Here is a 15,822-nt window from a genome sequence, read left to right as displayed (position 1 = left end):
ACATAGCCGATTCTGTCTGCAAAATTTGGCAGTATCACTCGACCAACTGTGACGATATCCGGAATTTGCCTGGGTCCAGTTTGCTATACGACTTCCTACATTTCTATCGTAGTTCTTCAGTCAGCTACTCGGTAGCTGTGAAACATGAGACCGACCATTTAAGGTAAACACGAAGAAACTGCTGTCTGTAAACTGAGGAGCGAGCAGCGCTTTTGGTGGGGGAAGTGGCATTTCCCGGAAGAACGCTGCCACCGGACTACAGGGGCACCCAAAATCTGTTGCCCATTACCTGTGTAGCGGTGCAGATCGGCGTGCAGTGATATACGTCGTTTCTGTTCGTGGGATTTTAGTTGCCAGTGTCAGTTAACTTTGTATACTTAATGATATACTTCGATATCCGGAAGTGATGGATAATCGTCTAGCATTGTAAGAAAATGTGCAGAATACGAAGAAGATATTTGCGGAGTAACAAGCGTTCGATCGTCTCTAATGTTAGTACAGCGTATGTTAAAGAGGCGACGCAAAAAGAACTGTTGGCTAATATTACTACTCCCAACCAAACAGCTGTAATTTAGGCAAACGTCAGCCTCGCCCAATAGGACGCATAAAGAAGAAACGCGGAAATAAGCCGCATGGTTTACTGGAATCGCCACGAAGGAAATTAATAATTTTGTGAGGAAACCCATCCTTATAGACAGTTTCAAAATCACGTAAAACCTTTGATGCTGACGGAACACTAAATCTCTGTCTCGGTCATTATCCACCCGATTCTAAGACATACTGCTTATGTGCACAATAGCTATCGTAAACACATACCCCGATTCTGGACTTCCAAGCAGAAAGCTTGACATACGAGGTGCGCTTACATATTAACTTTTATATTTTGGTAAGAACTTTATTTGTTGGTCTTCAGCAATGTTATACTCTTCAAAATATTCCACATTACATACTACACACTTATGCCAGTGCTTTTTCCAATTCCCGAAACACTTTAGGAACTGTTTCTTCGGGATAGTTTATAGGTCTTCTAACTGCATATTTTTAATCTCATCCACACTTGTTAAAACTGCTGCCCTTTAAGACCCAGTTTGAAATGTTTATACCACTTGTATGCCCTTGGTTTACTCATAACAAGTTCAACAAAAACATTATTCAATATTTCTAAAAATTTCATATATTTTATTCCATTCTTACAACAAAATTTGATACAGATTATCTGATCTATTTTTATACAAAACAAATAATCGTTGATGCTACCAAAACACATGTAATCTTTGTGACAACTGACAACAGAGTAAATAGCCAATATGCATAACATTGTACACATACTTTAGAGACATGTTCACGAAGACAGTGACAAAAAAGTATTGCAAATCGGACTAAAACATAAAATTATAAATTTCTGCTTACTTTTTTAACACTCTTCATGTTGCAAGAATTGTTAAGTTTCAACACAGTCCTTCAATGAAAACTTCTACCTTTCAGTAGAAACACAAAGTAAGAACAAGCCATAAATTCTACAGATTTATTGAATTATGTGCGGTTCGTTTTACGAATAGCAGTGGAGGAACATATACCATATTCACATGAACAGGCATTCGGTTCTATGTTTGTAGTAGAATCCTGACGTCAGTTCCTATGTTAATATTATTTACTCTATTGTTGTATTTCGAAAGAAGCTATCGTCTTTTGTATTCCTTATGGCCTTAATGCATTTGTCTGAAAATAAACGCAGCCGAGACGTATCTGTGTACGGCGTCGCCACAGATTTAAATCGCGCGCCGCGGCAGGGCCGGTACTACGTTGTGAAACAGCTTGTAGAAGCGCCTTGTGACGTAGCTGGGTTGGCAGAGTGGGGACTCGCTCGCTCGCTCTTCAGTTTACAGACAGACTATATGGCGCTGGAGCTCCACATTGTTCTTCATTAGATGAATCGTATTTTTGAAGTATGCTACCTAAGGAAATTGCCCGCTCTTTTCTACAAATTTAGCAGTTTAATCTAGTCTTACTGGTGGGGTTGTGACTAGCCGATTTACTAAGTAAGTTTGGAGATACACAAGTAAGTAACTATGTAATCACTGGAAGAAAAAGGAACGTTATTATTCTGTAGTATTGCTGATTGGTGCATAATCAGTAATAGACGTCAAGGCCTTCTGCTTCTGCTGTCGTCCTCAAGTTTTCGGTTGTGGCAGGAAGAGTAAAGCAATTGGGAAAGTTGTGAATATAACTGAAAAGGAGGTGATCAATGAAGGTATGTAACACCTCGTTCCGTTCACTGTACAGTTTCTCATGCAGTATCGTGAGCAAATATTAGTCTGTCAGTAGCAATGTCAGGTAAGAGGAACACAGCCAGAGAGATCAATGTAAATAACGACACGTTCGTGACGCTGAATACTAAGTATCGTCGCCGACGGAAATGGCAGCTAGCGAGGCCTGGCGCCGGCGACTCAATTAACAGTGCGTTATTCGCGGCTGGCTGACAGCGGCGGTCCCTGCACAGTCGAAAGTTTGATCGATAGCGACTGGCGCGGTGTATTGTTACCGCGGCTGGCGCCGTGCTGGTCCGTATTTACGGCCGTCCCGCTACCAAATGAATTCTAACACGCGCCGTTGCCGCTGCCACAGCACCACGTGGCCTCACCGGCCTTGTCTGCTGGTTAGAGGCGACAGCGGCTGCATTGATACTGGATGAGTAGGCTCTAGGGGGCTGGACGTTCTTAAAGGTCACTTTAGCACACCGCAACGTATTTATTGACACACACTTAGGTGGCAAATGTCATGGGATAGACAGATGTAACGTATTGCGAATACATAGAAAGAAGGATCCTTTATAGTATGATTATATGATAGCGGAACAAACACTGATAGCAGTTACTTCTGTAAAATATCTGGAAGTATGCGTGCGGAACGATGTGAAGTGGAATGATCATATAAAATTAATTGTTGGTAAGGCGGGTGCCAGGTTGAGATTCATTGGGAGAGTCCTTAGAAAATGTAGTCCATCAACAAAGGAGGTGGCTTACAAAACACTCGTTCGGCCAATGCTTGAGTATTGCTCATCTGTGTGGGATCCGTACCAGGTCGGGTTGACAGAGGAGATAGAGAAGATCCAAAGAAGAGTGGCGCGTTTCGTCACAGGGTTATATGGTAAGCGTGATAGCGTTACGGAGATGTTTAGCGAACTCAAGTGGCAGATTCTGCAAGAGGGGCGCTCTGCATCGCGGTGTAGCTTGCTGTCCAGGTTTAGAGAGAGTGCGTTTCTGGATGAGGTATCGAATATATTGCTTCCCCCTACTTATACCTCCCGAGGAGATCACGAATGTAAAATTAGAGATATTCGAGCGCGCGCGGAGGTTTTCCGGCAGTCGTTCTTCCCGCGAACCATACGCGACTGGAACCGGAATGGGAGGTAATGACAGTGGCACGTAAAGTGCCCCCCGCCACACACCGTTGGGTGGCTTGCGGAGTATAAATGTAGATGTAGATACGCACTTACACTTGAACGCGGAATGGTAGTTTCAGCTAGACGCTTGGGTCATTCCAGTTCGGAAATCGTTAGGTATTCAATAGCCGGCGTTGTGGTCGAGCGGTTCTAGGCGCTTCAGTCTGAAACCGCGCGAACGCCACGGTCGCAGGTTCGAATCCTGCCTCGGGCAAGGATGTGTGTTACGTCCTTAGGTTAGTTAGGTTTAAGTAGTTCTAAGTTCTAGGGGACTGATGACCTCAGATGGTAAGTCCCATAGTGCTCAGAGCCATTTGAACCATTTGGAATTCAATATTCAGATACACAGCGTCAAGAGCGTGCAAGAATTACCTCTCACCACGGACAATGCAGTGGCCGAGATCAGCGCCGTTGCGTGGAGTTGTCAGTGATAACAGACAATCTACATTGCGTGAAATAACCGCACAAAACAATGCTGGGGCGTATGAAGAACATAACCGTTAGGGCAGTGCGGCTAATGGGCTATGGCAGCAAACGACCGATGCCTTTGCTAGCAGGAAATTGCTTGCAGCACCTCTCCTGGGGTCGTGACCTTATAGGATGGACTCTACATAGCTGTAAAACCGTGGGCTGGTCAGATGTGTCCAGATATTAGTTGCTAAGAGCTGATAATAGGGTTAGAGTATTGCGCAGACCCCACGCAGCCATGGATCCAATGTGTCAACAAGGCACTCTGCAAGCTGGTGTGAGGTGTGTTTCACATAGAAGCGACTGGCCCAACTGAACCGATCCTCGACTGGAGTAGACCATTTGCAGCCGTTCACGGACCTCATGATCCCAAATAACGCTACAGTATTTATGGATGACTATGCGCCATACCACCGGGCCGCAATTGTTTGCGATTTGTTTGAAGAACAGTCTCGACAGTTCGAGCGAACGATTTGGCCACCCAGATCGGCCGATATGAATCCTATCGAACATTTATGGGACAGTTCCGCAATTACGGAAGACTGTATAGGAAGCATGGCTCAGTATCTCTGCAGGAGTCGTCAAACGATTTATTGAGTCCACGTCACATACCGTTTCTGCACCACGACGGGCAAAAGGTGGCCTAACACAATATTAATAGGTGTCCCATGATTTGTCACTCAGACTACATATATATACCAAGATGGTATCTGTTATTTCGGACATGTCCGAAAGAACAGATACCATCTTGGTATATATATGTAGTCTGAGTGACAAATCATGGGCCACCTATTAATATTGTGTTAGGCCACCTTTTGCCCGTCGTGGTGCAGAAACGGTATGGTATCTGTTCTTTCGGACATGTCCGAAAGAACAGATACCATCGGTGACCATGCAGCTCGTTAGAATGAAATTACAATGAAATGAGCACCCTTAGCTGCTTACAGGCGTTGACACACACTTACGGGAATCGGCAACGCGCCGCGAGTAATCAGTATAATGGACGGGGGCACTACGAATGTAGTGCGGGACAATACGTTGAGAATGTGAGTTTCGCGGGAGACGTGCCCTGCAGTCGCGCTATCCTCTGTGTCCTCGGTGGCTCAGATGGATAGAGCGTCTGCCATGTAAGCAGGAGATCCCGGGTTCCAGTCCTGGTCGGGGCACATATTTTCATCTGTCCCCGTTGACGTATGTCAACGCCTGTAAGCAGCTAAGGGTGTTCATTTCATTGTAATGCCATGGACTAAGTTGCCTGGCAAGAAGGAAGAACCCAGAACGTGTTCTCCATAGAATACAACTGCCATGCTTACCCCAGGTCACTTCAGCATTTATCACGTATTAGAGTGGCGGGAAGCAACCGAATTTATCTGATTTACCTTTCACAACAACTGCCTAACTCCAGCAACAGATAAAAGAACTTTGGGAAACTTTATCGCAGACTGTCATCCGTCCGACCGTGATCGTCTGCATACCAGAATAAGAGGGCAAGATCATTTTTCGGCCTAGCGCAGGTGACTTTTATATCAGTGAAATTTGTAATATGTTGGTACATTTTGCGCAAAAAATAAATCAGGTGTCGACTTCACTGGCGAAACAGTTTTGTTTCATCAGCTTTTTCGAACAGTCTTGTTCTGCGTCTTTCGTTCAAACGAATAAATTGAAATTCCGTTCAGTTACGAAATTCGCTGTTTTTAGCGATTTATCGCCAATGGAAATTCGTCCAAATCTTGTGAATGTATGTAAGAAGTTTGCGCCCTTAAACAACAACAGTTAAATTATTTAATTCAGACATTCTGTACTTTGCTTTAATATTATCAACATAAAGGACGTCCCAAAAATGCAAACACATTAAAAGATGTAGTATTGAAGGATCGGTGTTTAAAGCAGCATAAAACAGCTAATGCCATAGGCATATATGATGAAAGAATATATTCTAATTTTGTGACAAAACTTTGTGCGTAACGGTGATTAATTTCGACCAAAAGAAAACGTGAAAACGAATATTTAGACTGATTTAAGACGACTCCAATTTCTCTAGTGTAGCTGTTTGTTACTGCTTGTGGGATATGCGTGTGTCCCACCAGTGGTGGCTCGTGTAAAATTATAACAATGTGCTACAATGTATTTATCTATAGCCTTTTGACTTACAAGGGTAGTAATTATAACTACATTGAATATATTAATATTAAATATATAAACTGAGCTGTTTAAATATATTTACATATGTAGTTAATAGGTTAACATTGTGAGGAATAAAATAAAACTAAAGACAAAAAATGTTCGCATCAACAGGAACTGCCGTTCTGTGCATTTGACGTCTCAGCTATAGCGCCACTACGACAGTAGTTCCTGAAAAACCCCTCTTACTATACACTTGTTCAATACGTTACATGCAATTTCTAAGAAGAATAATGATCTGGTGCTGTAAGCAACGTAACTCTCGTACTTAAGGTTCCTGTAAGTGTTTTTAGGATCTCTACTCGTAGTGCCGGAAGGGATGACGTACATCAGAGCATGCGCAGTAGAAAACAGGCAGCGTGGCAGACCGCCATTTCAGCACTCGGCACTGGTTTCTAGTTATCGCAGAGAGAGTGCTACAAAACGTATTTCTGTCCGTTTTGTTTGCACACCAGCATGCATTCGAAGAGAAATGGCGTAATTTTAGTGCGCTTTCCGGGTCTCATTCGAAGCGACATGGCATAATTTTAGCTCGCTATTTACAGTGTACTGTGTACATTAGCACATGATAATAAGACGCCACTTTAGTAAACGTTGGTCAAGTTGAGGATAATTTCTAAAGGAAAACCAGATAGGATAACTTGAACCGCACGAAGAGGGCTCATGCAGCAAAAACGATCTACTTGGGAAGAGCTGGATAATGTCTACATCTACATCCATACTCCGCAAGCCACCTGACGGTGTGTGGCGGAGGGTACTTTGAGTACCTCTATCGGTTCTTCCTTCCGTTCCAGTCTCTTATTGTTAGTGGAAAGAAATATTGTCGGTATGCCTCTGTGTGGGCTCTAATCTCTCTGATTTTATCCTCATGGTCTCTCCGCGAGATATACGTAGGAGGGAGCAACACACAGCTTGACTGGTCGGTGAAGGTATGTTCGCGAAACTTAACAAAAGCCCGTACCGAGCTTCTGAGCGTCTCTCCTGCAAAGTTTTCCACTGGAGTTTATCATCTCCGTAACGCTTTCGCTTACTAAACGCTTACTAAATGATCCTGTAACGAAGCGTGCTGCTCTCCGTTGGATCTTCTCTATCTCTTCTATCAACCCTATCTGTTACGGATCCCACACTGGTGAGCAATATTCAAGCAGTGGGCGAACAAGTGTACTGTAACCTACTTCCTTTGTTTTCGGATTGCATTTCCTTAAGATTCTTCCAATGAATCTCAGTCTGGCATCTGCTTTACCGACGATGAACTTTATATGGTCATTCCGTTTGAAATCACTCCTAATGCCTACTCCCAGATAATTTATGGAATTAACGGCTATATTGTAGCTAAATAATAAGGGATCTTTCTTTCTATGTATTCGCAGCACATTACACTTGTCTACATTGAGATTCAATTGCCATTCCCTGCACCATGCGTCAATTCGTTGCACATCCTCCTGCATTTCAGTACAATTTTCCATTGTTACAACCTCTCGATATACCACGGCATCATCCGCAAAAAGCCTCAGTGAACTTCCGATGTTATCCACAAGGTCATTTATGTATATTGTGAATAGCAACGGTCGTACGACACTCCCCTGCGGTACACCTGAAATCACTCTTACTTCGGAAGACTTCTCTCCATGAGAATGACATGCTGCGTTCTGTTATCTAGGAGCTCTTCAAACCAATCACACAATTGGTCTTATAGTCCATATGCTCTTACTTTGTTCATTAAAAGACTGTGAGGGAACTGTCTCGAACGCCTTGCGGAAGTCAAGAAACACGGCATCTACCTGGGAACCCGTGTCTATGGCCCTCTGAGTCTCGTGGACGAATAGCGCGAGCTGGGTTTCACACGATCGTCTTTTTCGAAACCCATGCTGATTCCTACAGAGCAGATTTCTAGTCTCCAGAAAAGTCATTATACTCGAACATAATACGTCTTCCAAAATTCTACAACTGATCGACGTTAGAGATATAGGTCTATAGTTCTGCACATCTGTTCGACGTCCCTTCTTAAAAACGGGGATGGCCTGTGCCCTTTTCCAATCCTTTGGAACGCTACGCTCTTCTAGAGACCTACGGTACACCGCTACAAGAAAGGGGGAGGGGGGGGGGCGGCAAGTTCCTTCGCGTACTCTGTGTAAAATCGAACTTGTATCCCATCTGGTCCAGCGGCCTTTCCTCTTTTGAGCGATTTTAATTGTTTCTCTATCCTTCTGTCAAGCAGTTTTGTGTAGCGACCGACAGTGTGTGTCATGTTACACCAGAAGCAACTTTTATGAAGTAGAATTTTAATTTATAAACCACTTTTCATCTGAAACAATCGATATGGAATAGATCGATTGCTGGCAATAAATATCCGATTTACGAAAACAGCTACGACTTCAGTAGAATTACGTCACAAGATGTAAAAGAAGAAACGTAATTTCAATACTGTGTCGTCACGCCTACGAAGTGCGAGGGCTGTGTCGCAGGCGAGGCGCTGGGAAGTGGGCGGGCCCGGCTTTGCGCCTCCGGCAGCAACGAGGCTGGCCAGCGCGGCGATCGCGGCCTCAGCCCGTCACCTGCCACGGCGCCGATCAGAGGGCGGGTTTCCTCTCGTAGGGCGAGGAGCGGCGCCCCCCGTCCACGGCGACCAAACTCAATATCGGCGCCCCATCTCGGCGCTGGGCGCGTGGCCTTTGTCTCCCGGCATCGTCGCACGCACAGCGCAACGTGGTTACCCCACGGCTATCCCCCGTAGGACCCACTCGCAATATTCCCACACCGGCGGCCGTCGCTCCGCTCACGGGAAATGGATATAGCACAATTCACGTCTTCGACAAATTTATTAGTTTTTCGTGCGGATCAAGAAGTGAATACTCCAGCGATGCCTCTGCACTTTTATTGGAGGCAGGCGATGGTAAAAATTTGCTTATTACATTGGACGTAAGATGGGTTAGATTTTTTGTGGAAGGAGACCAGACAGCGAGGTCATCGGTCTCATCGGATTAAGGAAGGACGGGGAAGAAAGTCGGCAGCGCCCTTTCAAAGGAACTATCCCGGCACTTGCCTGGAGCGATTTAGGGAAATCACGGAAAACCTAAATCAGGATGGCCGGACGTGGGATTGAACCGTCGTCCTCCCGAATGCGAGTCCAGTGTCTAACCATTGCGCCATCTCGCTCGGTGGACGTAAGATGACCAACGCTGTTAAATCCGGTATTTCTTCTCACACTTTACAGCCAATGGATAAACTGCGTGGTTTTGAAAAATATCAGGCCACAGGTTAGTTTGGAGAAGCTTTTTTATCGTCGAAACAAGAGTTTCTGTCTTGCAGTGAACAGTCATTCCTGGTTTCCGATGGTGGTGATGCTATGCTAGCCCTATATTGTGTAGCATTTCCGTATTCTTATTTACGTTTAAAAAACTCCAAGCGGCCTACATGACGCTGAGGCAAGTGACATAATACGAGACATGGAGCCAAAAATGTCGAGAAATACCCCAAAAGAGGATGAGAAATGTTGTGACGTCACCAGTCAGGTACGTCGTCGCACGCGCAGCGATTGGGCTTTTCGTCCTATCGCCGGAAAGGGGCAGTGCTACACATCGCTCCGGTCGGCTACTCTGTTTCCCAACACCATTTGCAAAATTATTTCCCTCGCTGTAACCAAGCAAAGCTGTCCTAATTTTGCGTTTCTTCGTTTCGTCCATTCTGTTTTTGTTCACAGACTTTATTACTAAGGAACGAATATTTCAGTTACAGCTCCGAATCTTGTGCTTATGTACTTGTGACGCAATACGGTATCTTTAGGTTGTACTGTGCTTTGACATTAAGTGACGGAAACCGCGAGATCTATTAATAAAATAACAAATCCTGTCACAGCGTAAACACAACTGTGTAACGCAACGCAAAAAAATGCTGCCTGCCAGACGCAAGACTAACCCTGAGCCCCAGTCGCTGAAGTCGCTCACGTATTCCCAGTCCCTCACCGCCGTGAATGCTTGACTTGCGTTGGGATGATCGGATGCGACAAACCTTTAGTCTTTCTCGATGCTTGTGCGGCGAAGCACGTCATCTGGTAACGTCACATATTCAACATTTGTCATCCACTTTTGGGGTACGTATTTTCTGACATTTGTGGCCCCATGTGTCTCAAATTACTTGTCTCAGCGTCATTTGTGTCGCTTCGGTTTTTTTAAACATTATTAAGGATCAACCTGTATAAGAGAATAATTAGCCGTACGGAAACTACGAGAAGTCGGGAGAATCTGCAGCGATGAAGACAGCGGCACACGGTATCAAAGCAACAGTAGCTCGAGACGCGACTGCTTTTATTATGTGCTGCAGCTTCCAGTCCACTGGGAGAAGTTCTTCATTGTATGATTTCAGTTTTGTCGTGGAACTAATTCGTGTCAAATGAATGGAGACATTTCTTGTTATAGCTTGACAACGTTGTCAGGAACCCTGAAGTACAGAATTGTGTCTTTGTTGATTCAGACGTCGTTATCCACATTACAGGTTATCACATCCTGCAAATGCAAAGCACGCTAATCGCAAGCAACACATCTTAAAACGGGCCAGGAGCACGCTTATACTCTAAGTTAAAAGAGCCGTACAGATAACCAAGGAGAACAAGAAGTTCGGGAACAATCCCATAAGTCAATATTTCACAGGAATTAACCGTCACAAATCCAGGTACTCACTGTGGAGTTGGGTGCAGCAGTAGATAACTTTGACCCGACAGCGAGGGTGAAGACTATCAGGGAATCAGGATGCATTAGCTGTATCACTGACCCATCCAGTAAAACGGATGGTTTGAACTTCACTATAAACTCACGGGCGACGTTGAACAGGTGCAGTTAATGGAACCCCGCCTAGAGTGCAGTGTAAGTGGGACGATGAGGAACCTAACAGACTAGCGCTGCCTCCAAAATGCACTAATGATCTAGTTGGACAAAGTGTCAGTACAGAAATACAGGATGTTCCTTCCTAATTATTTTTAAACGCTATAATTTAACAATGCGTTTGGAGATGCGTCTTTGCTTTTGTTTTGCCTCCTCCCTCCTCCCCTTCCCCCCTCTAGTTACCGTTGGTTCTTCCCTTAATGCGTCGTCTACACAGCTTAGGGCGAAGTTACTTTGTGTGCACCCTTGCTCTCTCGCACTATTAAAAATCCACAGAAGCTGTCATGTGTATCGTGGGTAAGTAAGATTTATTCAGTGTTTGGTATTACATGCAAATAGTGGTACAGTCCTAATAGACGGGAACTACATAGAGGTATGAAAGAATTTCCACAAACAATACAGACATAAAATAAGTTATACGTCAACGTTAAGATGTTCAGTCGATTCTAACGCCGATGTAAGTACCCGAAGGAAGTCTATCCAGTTCCCCTAACAACAGCGCAAGAGGCTTCCGCTGCGAAGATGCTGGTGGGGACTGTCTCGGTGCGCCGCAGTCATAGCCGAAGGTGAAATTTTTCCCCATCCATCTACGCACGTATGTCCAGCATGCAACCACTTTAGTGTTCTCCATTTTTCCCGGTTTAATTCATTTCCTGGAAAGTAGAGGTTGTATCTCTGGGACAATGGTTGGTTGGTTGGTTGGTTGGTTGCTTGCTTTGATTCCAGTCAGGCGCCCATTGCTAACTTGACTTGTAACCGCCGTTTTGAGTTGTTCAGCCATACGTAGCGACTGTTTGGAGGATTTCAGGAGTGTGCTGTTTATTTGTGTGAGATCTTCATGTATTGAGAGGCCTGGATTTTCAACAATTTTTCTAAATTTCCATTACACTAGCCTCCACGTAGTACACCCTGAGCAACGTGGAAGTTCATATCCCGGGAAAACAGTCTAAAACTGTAGGTACTAAATTATCGAAAAAAATTGGCTCTGAGCACTATGGGACTTAACACCTATGGTCATCAGTCCCCTAGAACTTAGAACTACTTAAACCTAACTAACCTAAGGACAGCACACAACACCCAGTCATCACGAGGCAGAGAAAATCCCTGACCCCGCCGGGAATCGAACCCGGGAACCCGGCCGTGGGAAGCGAGAACGCTACCGCACGACCACGAGCTGCAGACACTAAATTATCCTTAGGACCTTCTGACAAGTAACACATGCTATCTAAGTAAGAGAGACGCGCTGCCAAACTGAAGATTTGACTCTAGCCGCACGGTTTCTCTGGAAATCTCAGTCAACGGTTAGTCAGTCACAAAATTTTAATCTTCTAGTACACTACGAAGAACACTCCACTGTGTACTGAAACATTCATTCTGGTCTCGCGAGACCGTTCTTTTTTGTGATGGGCGTTTTACGCCGATTTCGTTCACCAGCCGTTCTATCTGATGGGTCAACCGTTCATGCATTACGATTCTTTTTAGTTTGAGCGTCCAGCAGTTAACAAGCCTTCTCAACTCTACCACCTTTCCTTTACGGGTTCCCCCAACATCCACATTTCAGTTACATAAAGAGATGTGATCCAGACGCTGAACTACGAAACCCATTCTCAGTATTTTGTTGCTGCTTCAAATTCTTTCGATCGAAAAACTTTCACCACTGTTCGTCTTACATTTCCTGTAGGATGTTCTGTAACCAATGCTTCTTGTAGAACAATCCTTGACCTTATTCTCCTTTCCGCCCTACCATCTTGTCAGTAGATAATTCAGTCCTCTTTGTTAGAATATCCAATCCTCTTTTATACATTTATTTTTAATTATTAATAATGCGTTAAGTACAATGCGCAGTTTGTGCATGTCTAACAACGCTCTGAACATAAATCACTCACACACGCATTTACAGGAATCATCAGTGAGTAGTACAATTGAAATTTCCTCCATTTGTAAGGGAAAAAGAGAGACAAAATGTAATCACAAACGGCGGAACTTTTGGAGACCAACGAAAGCGCTGATTTTATCTTAGGCAACTGGGCTTCATTACAGTTTGGAGATACAGAAGACGTTACTATGGCGAAGTGCTCCTTTTCAATTCGATATTTTATCTTTCATTATGATTCGCCGAAGCTAAAGCGCCGGAGTACGTAAATTCCAACAGCTGTGCGGAAGCCGGTGGTTTACGTCTGCCCTGCTTGTGACGAGGTAGGATTATAACGCCGCTGCGGACTGGCGTTAGCTTCACAGTGAATTATTCTTTAGGTGCGTTTATCACTCGAAGCCGCATAATCCCTTGCATCTGTCCACATTTGTTACCAGTCGCCGCATTTAATCCCAGTAGCCTAGCGTCTGTCTCCCTGATCCCTACCTTCCTTAAGCCGTGAGACCATACGATCCTCTACCGCTGCTGCTCTATGCTGCTCCTAAGCTATAACAGGTCTGCGTCCGTATTTTTCTACAGACGGACATACTGTCCTGCAAGGAGTGCGTTATCTTGCTAGAGCAACTATCAGTTTCTGTGAGTACGCGTCAGAAAGTCAGTTGACTCAATCCACACCAGCAGAAAATAAAAACATATGTGGAGAGAACTCAGTCGGCTGAGCCATACTTCATCCATTGCTCTACACCAATCTGAATATTACGCATAAATAATCGGCTGTAGTTATTTCTTTGACAAAACCACACGTTTCCACTCCTAAACCGCTCAGTGAGCAAGATATTTGGCGAGTGCAGTCGAAGCGCTGTCTTCTTTGCTTTTACGTTCTCATGTCACGGAAACGAGCCGTAACTACTGTGGATACAGTACTACTTAGAAAACAACATTAAGTGCCTGGTGAGACGTACCCGTACTTCCCATAAAGCTGCTGCTTCATACGGATGTTATGATGTACCACTATGAAAAGGGAGTGGTTGACCCGAATGAAGTATACAATGCCAACAAAAGAATTTGAGGGCTGTTAAGTATCGCTGCGCGATACTTCAACAAATATCTGTAAGTCATATTTGCACTACCATTAAGTTGGGTTTCACGACTGGACGAAATATACGAACATGAAAAGCATGAAGCATTTCTAAATAATTTTCAGTGGACCAACCCTGAAACTTAAGTGAAAGTTATCGTTATTGGCCATAAGTAAAAAGAGGAACACAGTTGGTGGGGAACCTTATAAAAATAACTCCAGTTTCAAACATTGCCAAGTTAATCACTCAGTCCATCTTTCAGACAGATATGGCATACCCGAGCTGCTTATTCAGCAATGATAACTCTAAGACAGTGCTACATAAATGGGAATCGCCAGCGTTTGGCTACGAAGTTCCCAAGAAGATACGTTCATCACTGTCACCTTGTAGTGGCATACAATAAATTTATACTGCTGGTTGTAGAAACAGTTTTCATGAAATAATACCCTGTTTAACAGGTGTATCATGTGTACAAATAGTGCCAAACTAGTCAATAAAATCACAAACAGCAATAAACCAGCTGACAACGGAAAGTTGCTGGTTCGTCTGACAAAGTTGGCCTCCAGAGAGTATTCTGTTAAATTACAGCAAGTGCAACCCACTGTGAATAAAGACAGCGATGGAGTATCAGAGCAGATCAGTCGAATAGCACTGCAGCATAGTAAGGCTTGATTCATTAAATGTTTAGCCAACAGAATATCCATAATTTGATACTCTGCTCTAAATGATCGTAAGGACATGTATGAATCTGCAACTTCAACAAAAGGTTAAATTCGTGATGTAGCCACATTTTGCGAAAAGGATACGAGAGTTATGAATGTTATGAACTGCACGGCCGGTAATTTTTGTTAGAAATATTATAAAAGTGGCGTAACATGTGGAGTATAGTTCTGTGCAACTTACTGAATGATCGCAATGGTCAACAACAGATGAAAACGTTAGTCCTGCAACTTAAATTCTCTGCAGATTATCAATTACTATCTGCAATACCCAGCGTTGTCCAGGATGCTGAATATATAGTACACTAAGTGATTGGTCCCTTGCCTTCTTGATACTCATGGCGAATGCAAGCCAATGTCAAACTGCAGCCATTGTAAGTCAAAGAGCATATTTGAATCCCTGACTCACAACGCAATGCGACGAATGATTGTCTTCAGCTGTATGAAAAAATGACTAGTTGCGCCATCCGTTGTTACGTTTTGCGATAAGTATACTTTTGAGTTTTTTGAGATTTCGTCTTCTATTGTTTCACTCAGTGGTCACTGCTCCAGATAGGGCTGTGTTTGAGCACTGCTAACTGTTTGGACAGTTTACACAGTTCGGGAAATCTGGAGTTCTGTTTTATCTTTTAATCGGCCTGGAACCTAGTGACTTTTGTTAGAAATATATTCACAACCTGCCTTAGCATATGTAGGGCACTGTGGATTTTAACTGCAAACTACTACTGTGATATTAGTAATATTACACCTCTCATAGTAACAGGAATACAATGCGATTTTCTCTAGTTCCAATGTCAAATACATTCAGTTCACACTGTCTTTGCCACCTTGCATTATGACTCTGGTAGGAAATGCGGACAACAGTCAACACTGTGCAGAAGGGCTGTGGCAGCGACTACCAGGGACTGCGGGGGGGGGGGGACAGTTGTTGGTTCGGCGGGGGGGGGGCAGTTGTTGGGTCGGCAGGGGGGGGCAGTTGTTGGGTCGGCAGGGGGGGCAGTTGTTGGGTCGGCAGGGGGGGGCAGTTGTTGGGTCGGCAGGGGGGGCAGTTGTTGGGTCGGCAGGGGGGGCAGTTGTTGGGTCGGCAGGGGGGGGCAGTTGTTGGGTCGGCAGGGGGGGCAGTTGTTGGGTCGGCAGGGGGGGGCAGTTGTTGGGTCGGCAGGGGGGGGCAGTTGTTGGGTCG

The 15,822-nt window shown here is 44.4% G+C and overlaps 1 protein-coding gene across 1 annotated transcript in view; it reads right to left on the bottom strand.

The window, feature by feature from the left end:
- LOC126179991 (low-density lipoprotein receptor-related protein 8-like) overlaps positions 1–15,822 on the bottom strand; it is a 204,528-nt gene that overhangs the window by 39,670 nt on the left and 149,036 nt on the right. The gene's annotated exons all lie outside the window — the stretch shown is intronic.

Source organism: Schistocerca cancellata, chromosome 1 (genome assembly GCF_023864275.1).
Source record: "Schistocerca cancellata isolate TAMUIC-IGC-003103 chromosome 1, iqSchCanc2.1, whole genome shotgun sequence".
NCBI lineage: Eukaryota > Metazoa > Arthropoda > Insecta > Orthoptera > Acrididae > Schistocerca > Schistocerca cancellata.
The sequence above is the reverse complement of the archived record's forward strand: the minus strand, read 5'-3'. Positions and strand labels throughout refer to the sequence as shown.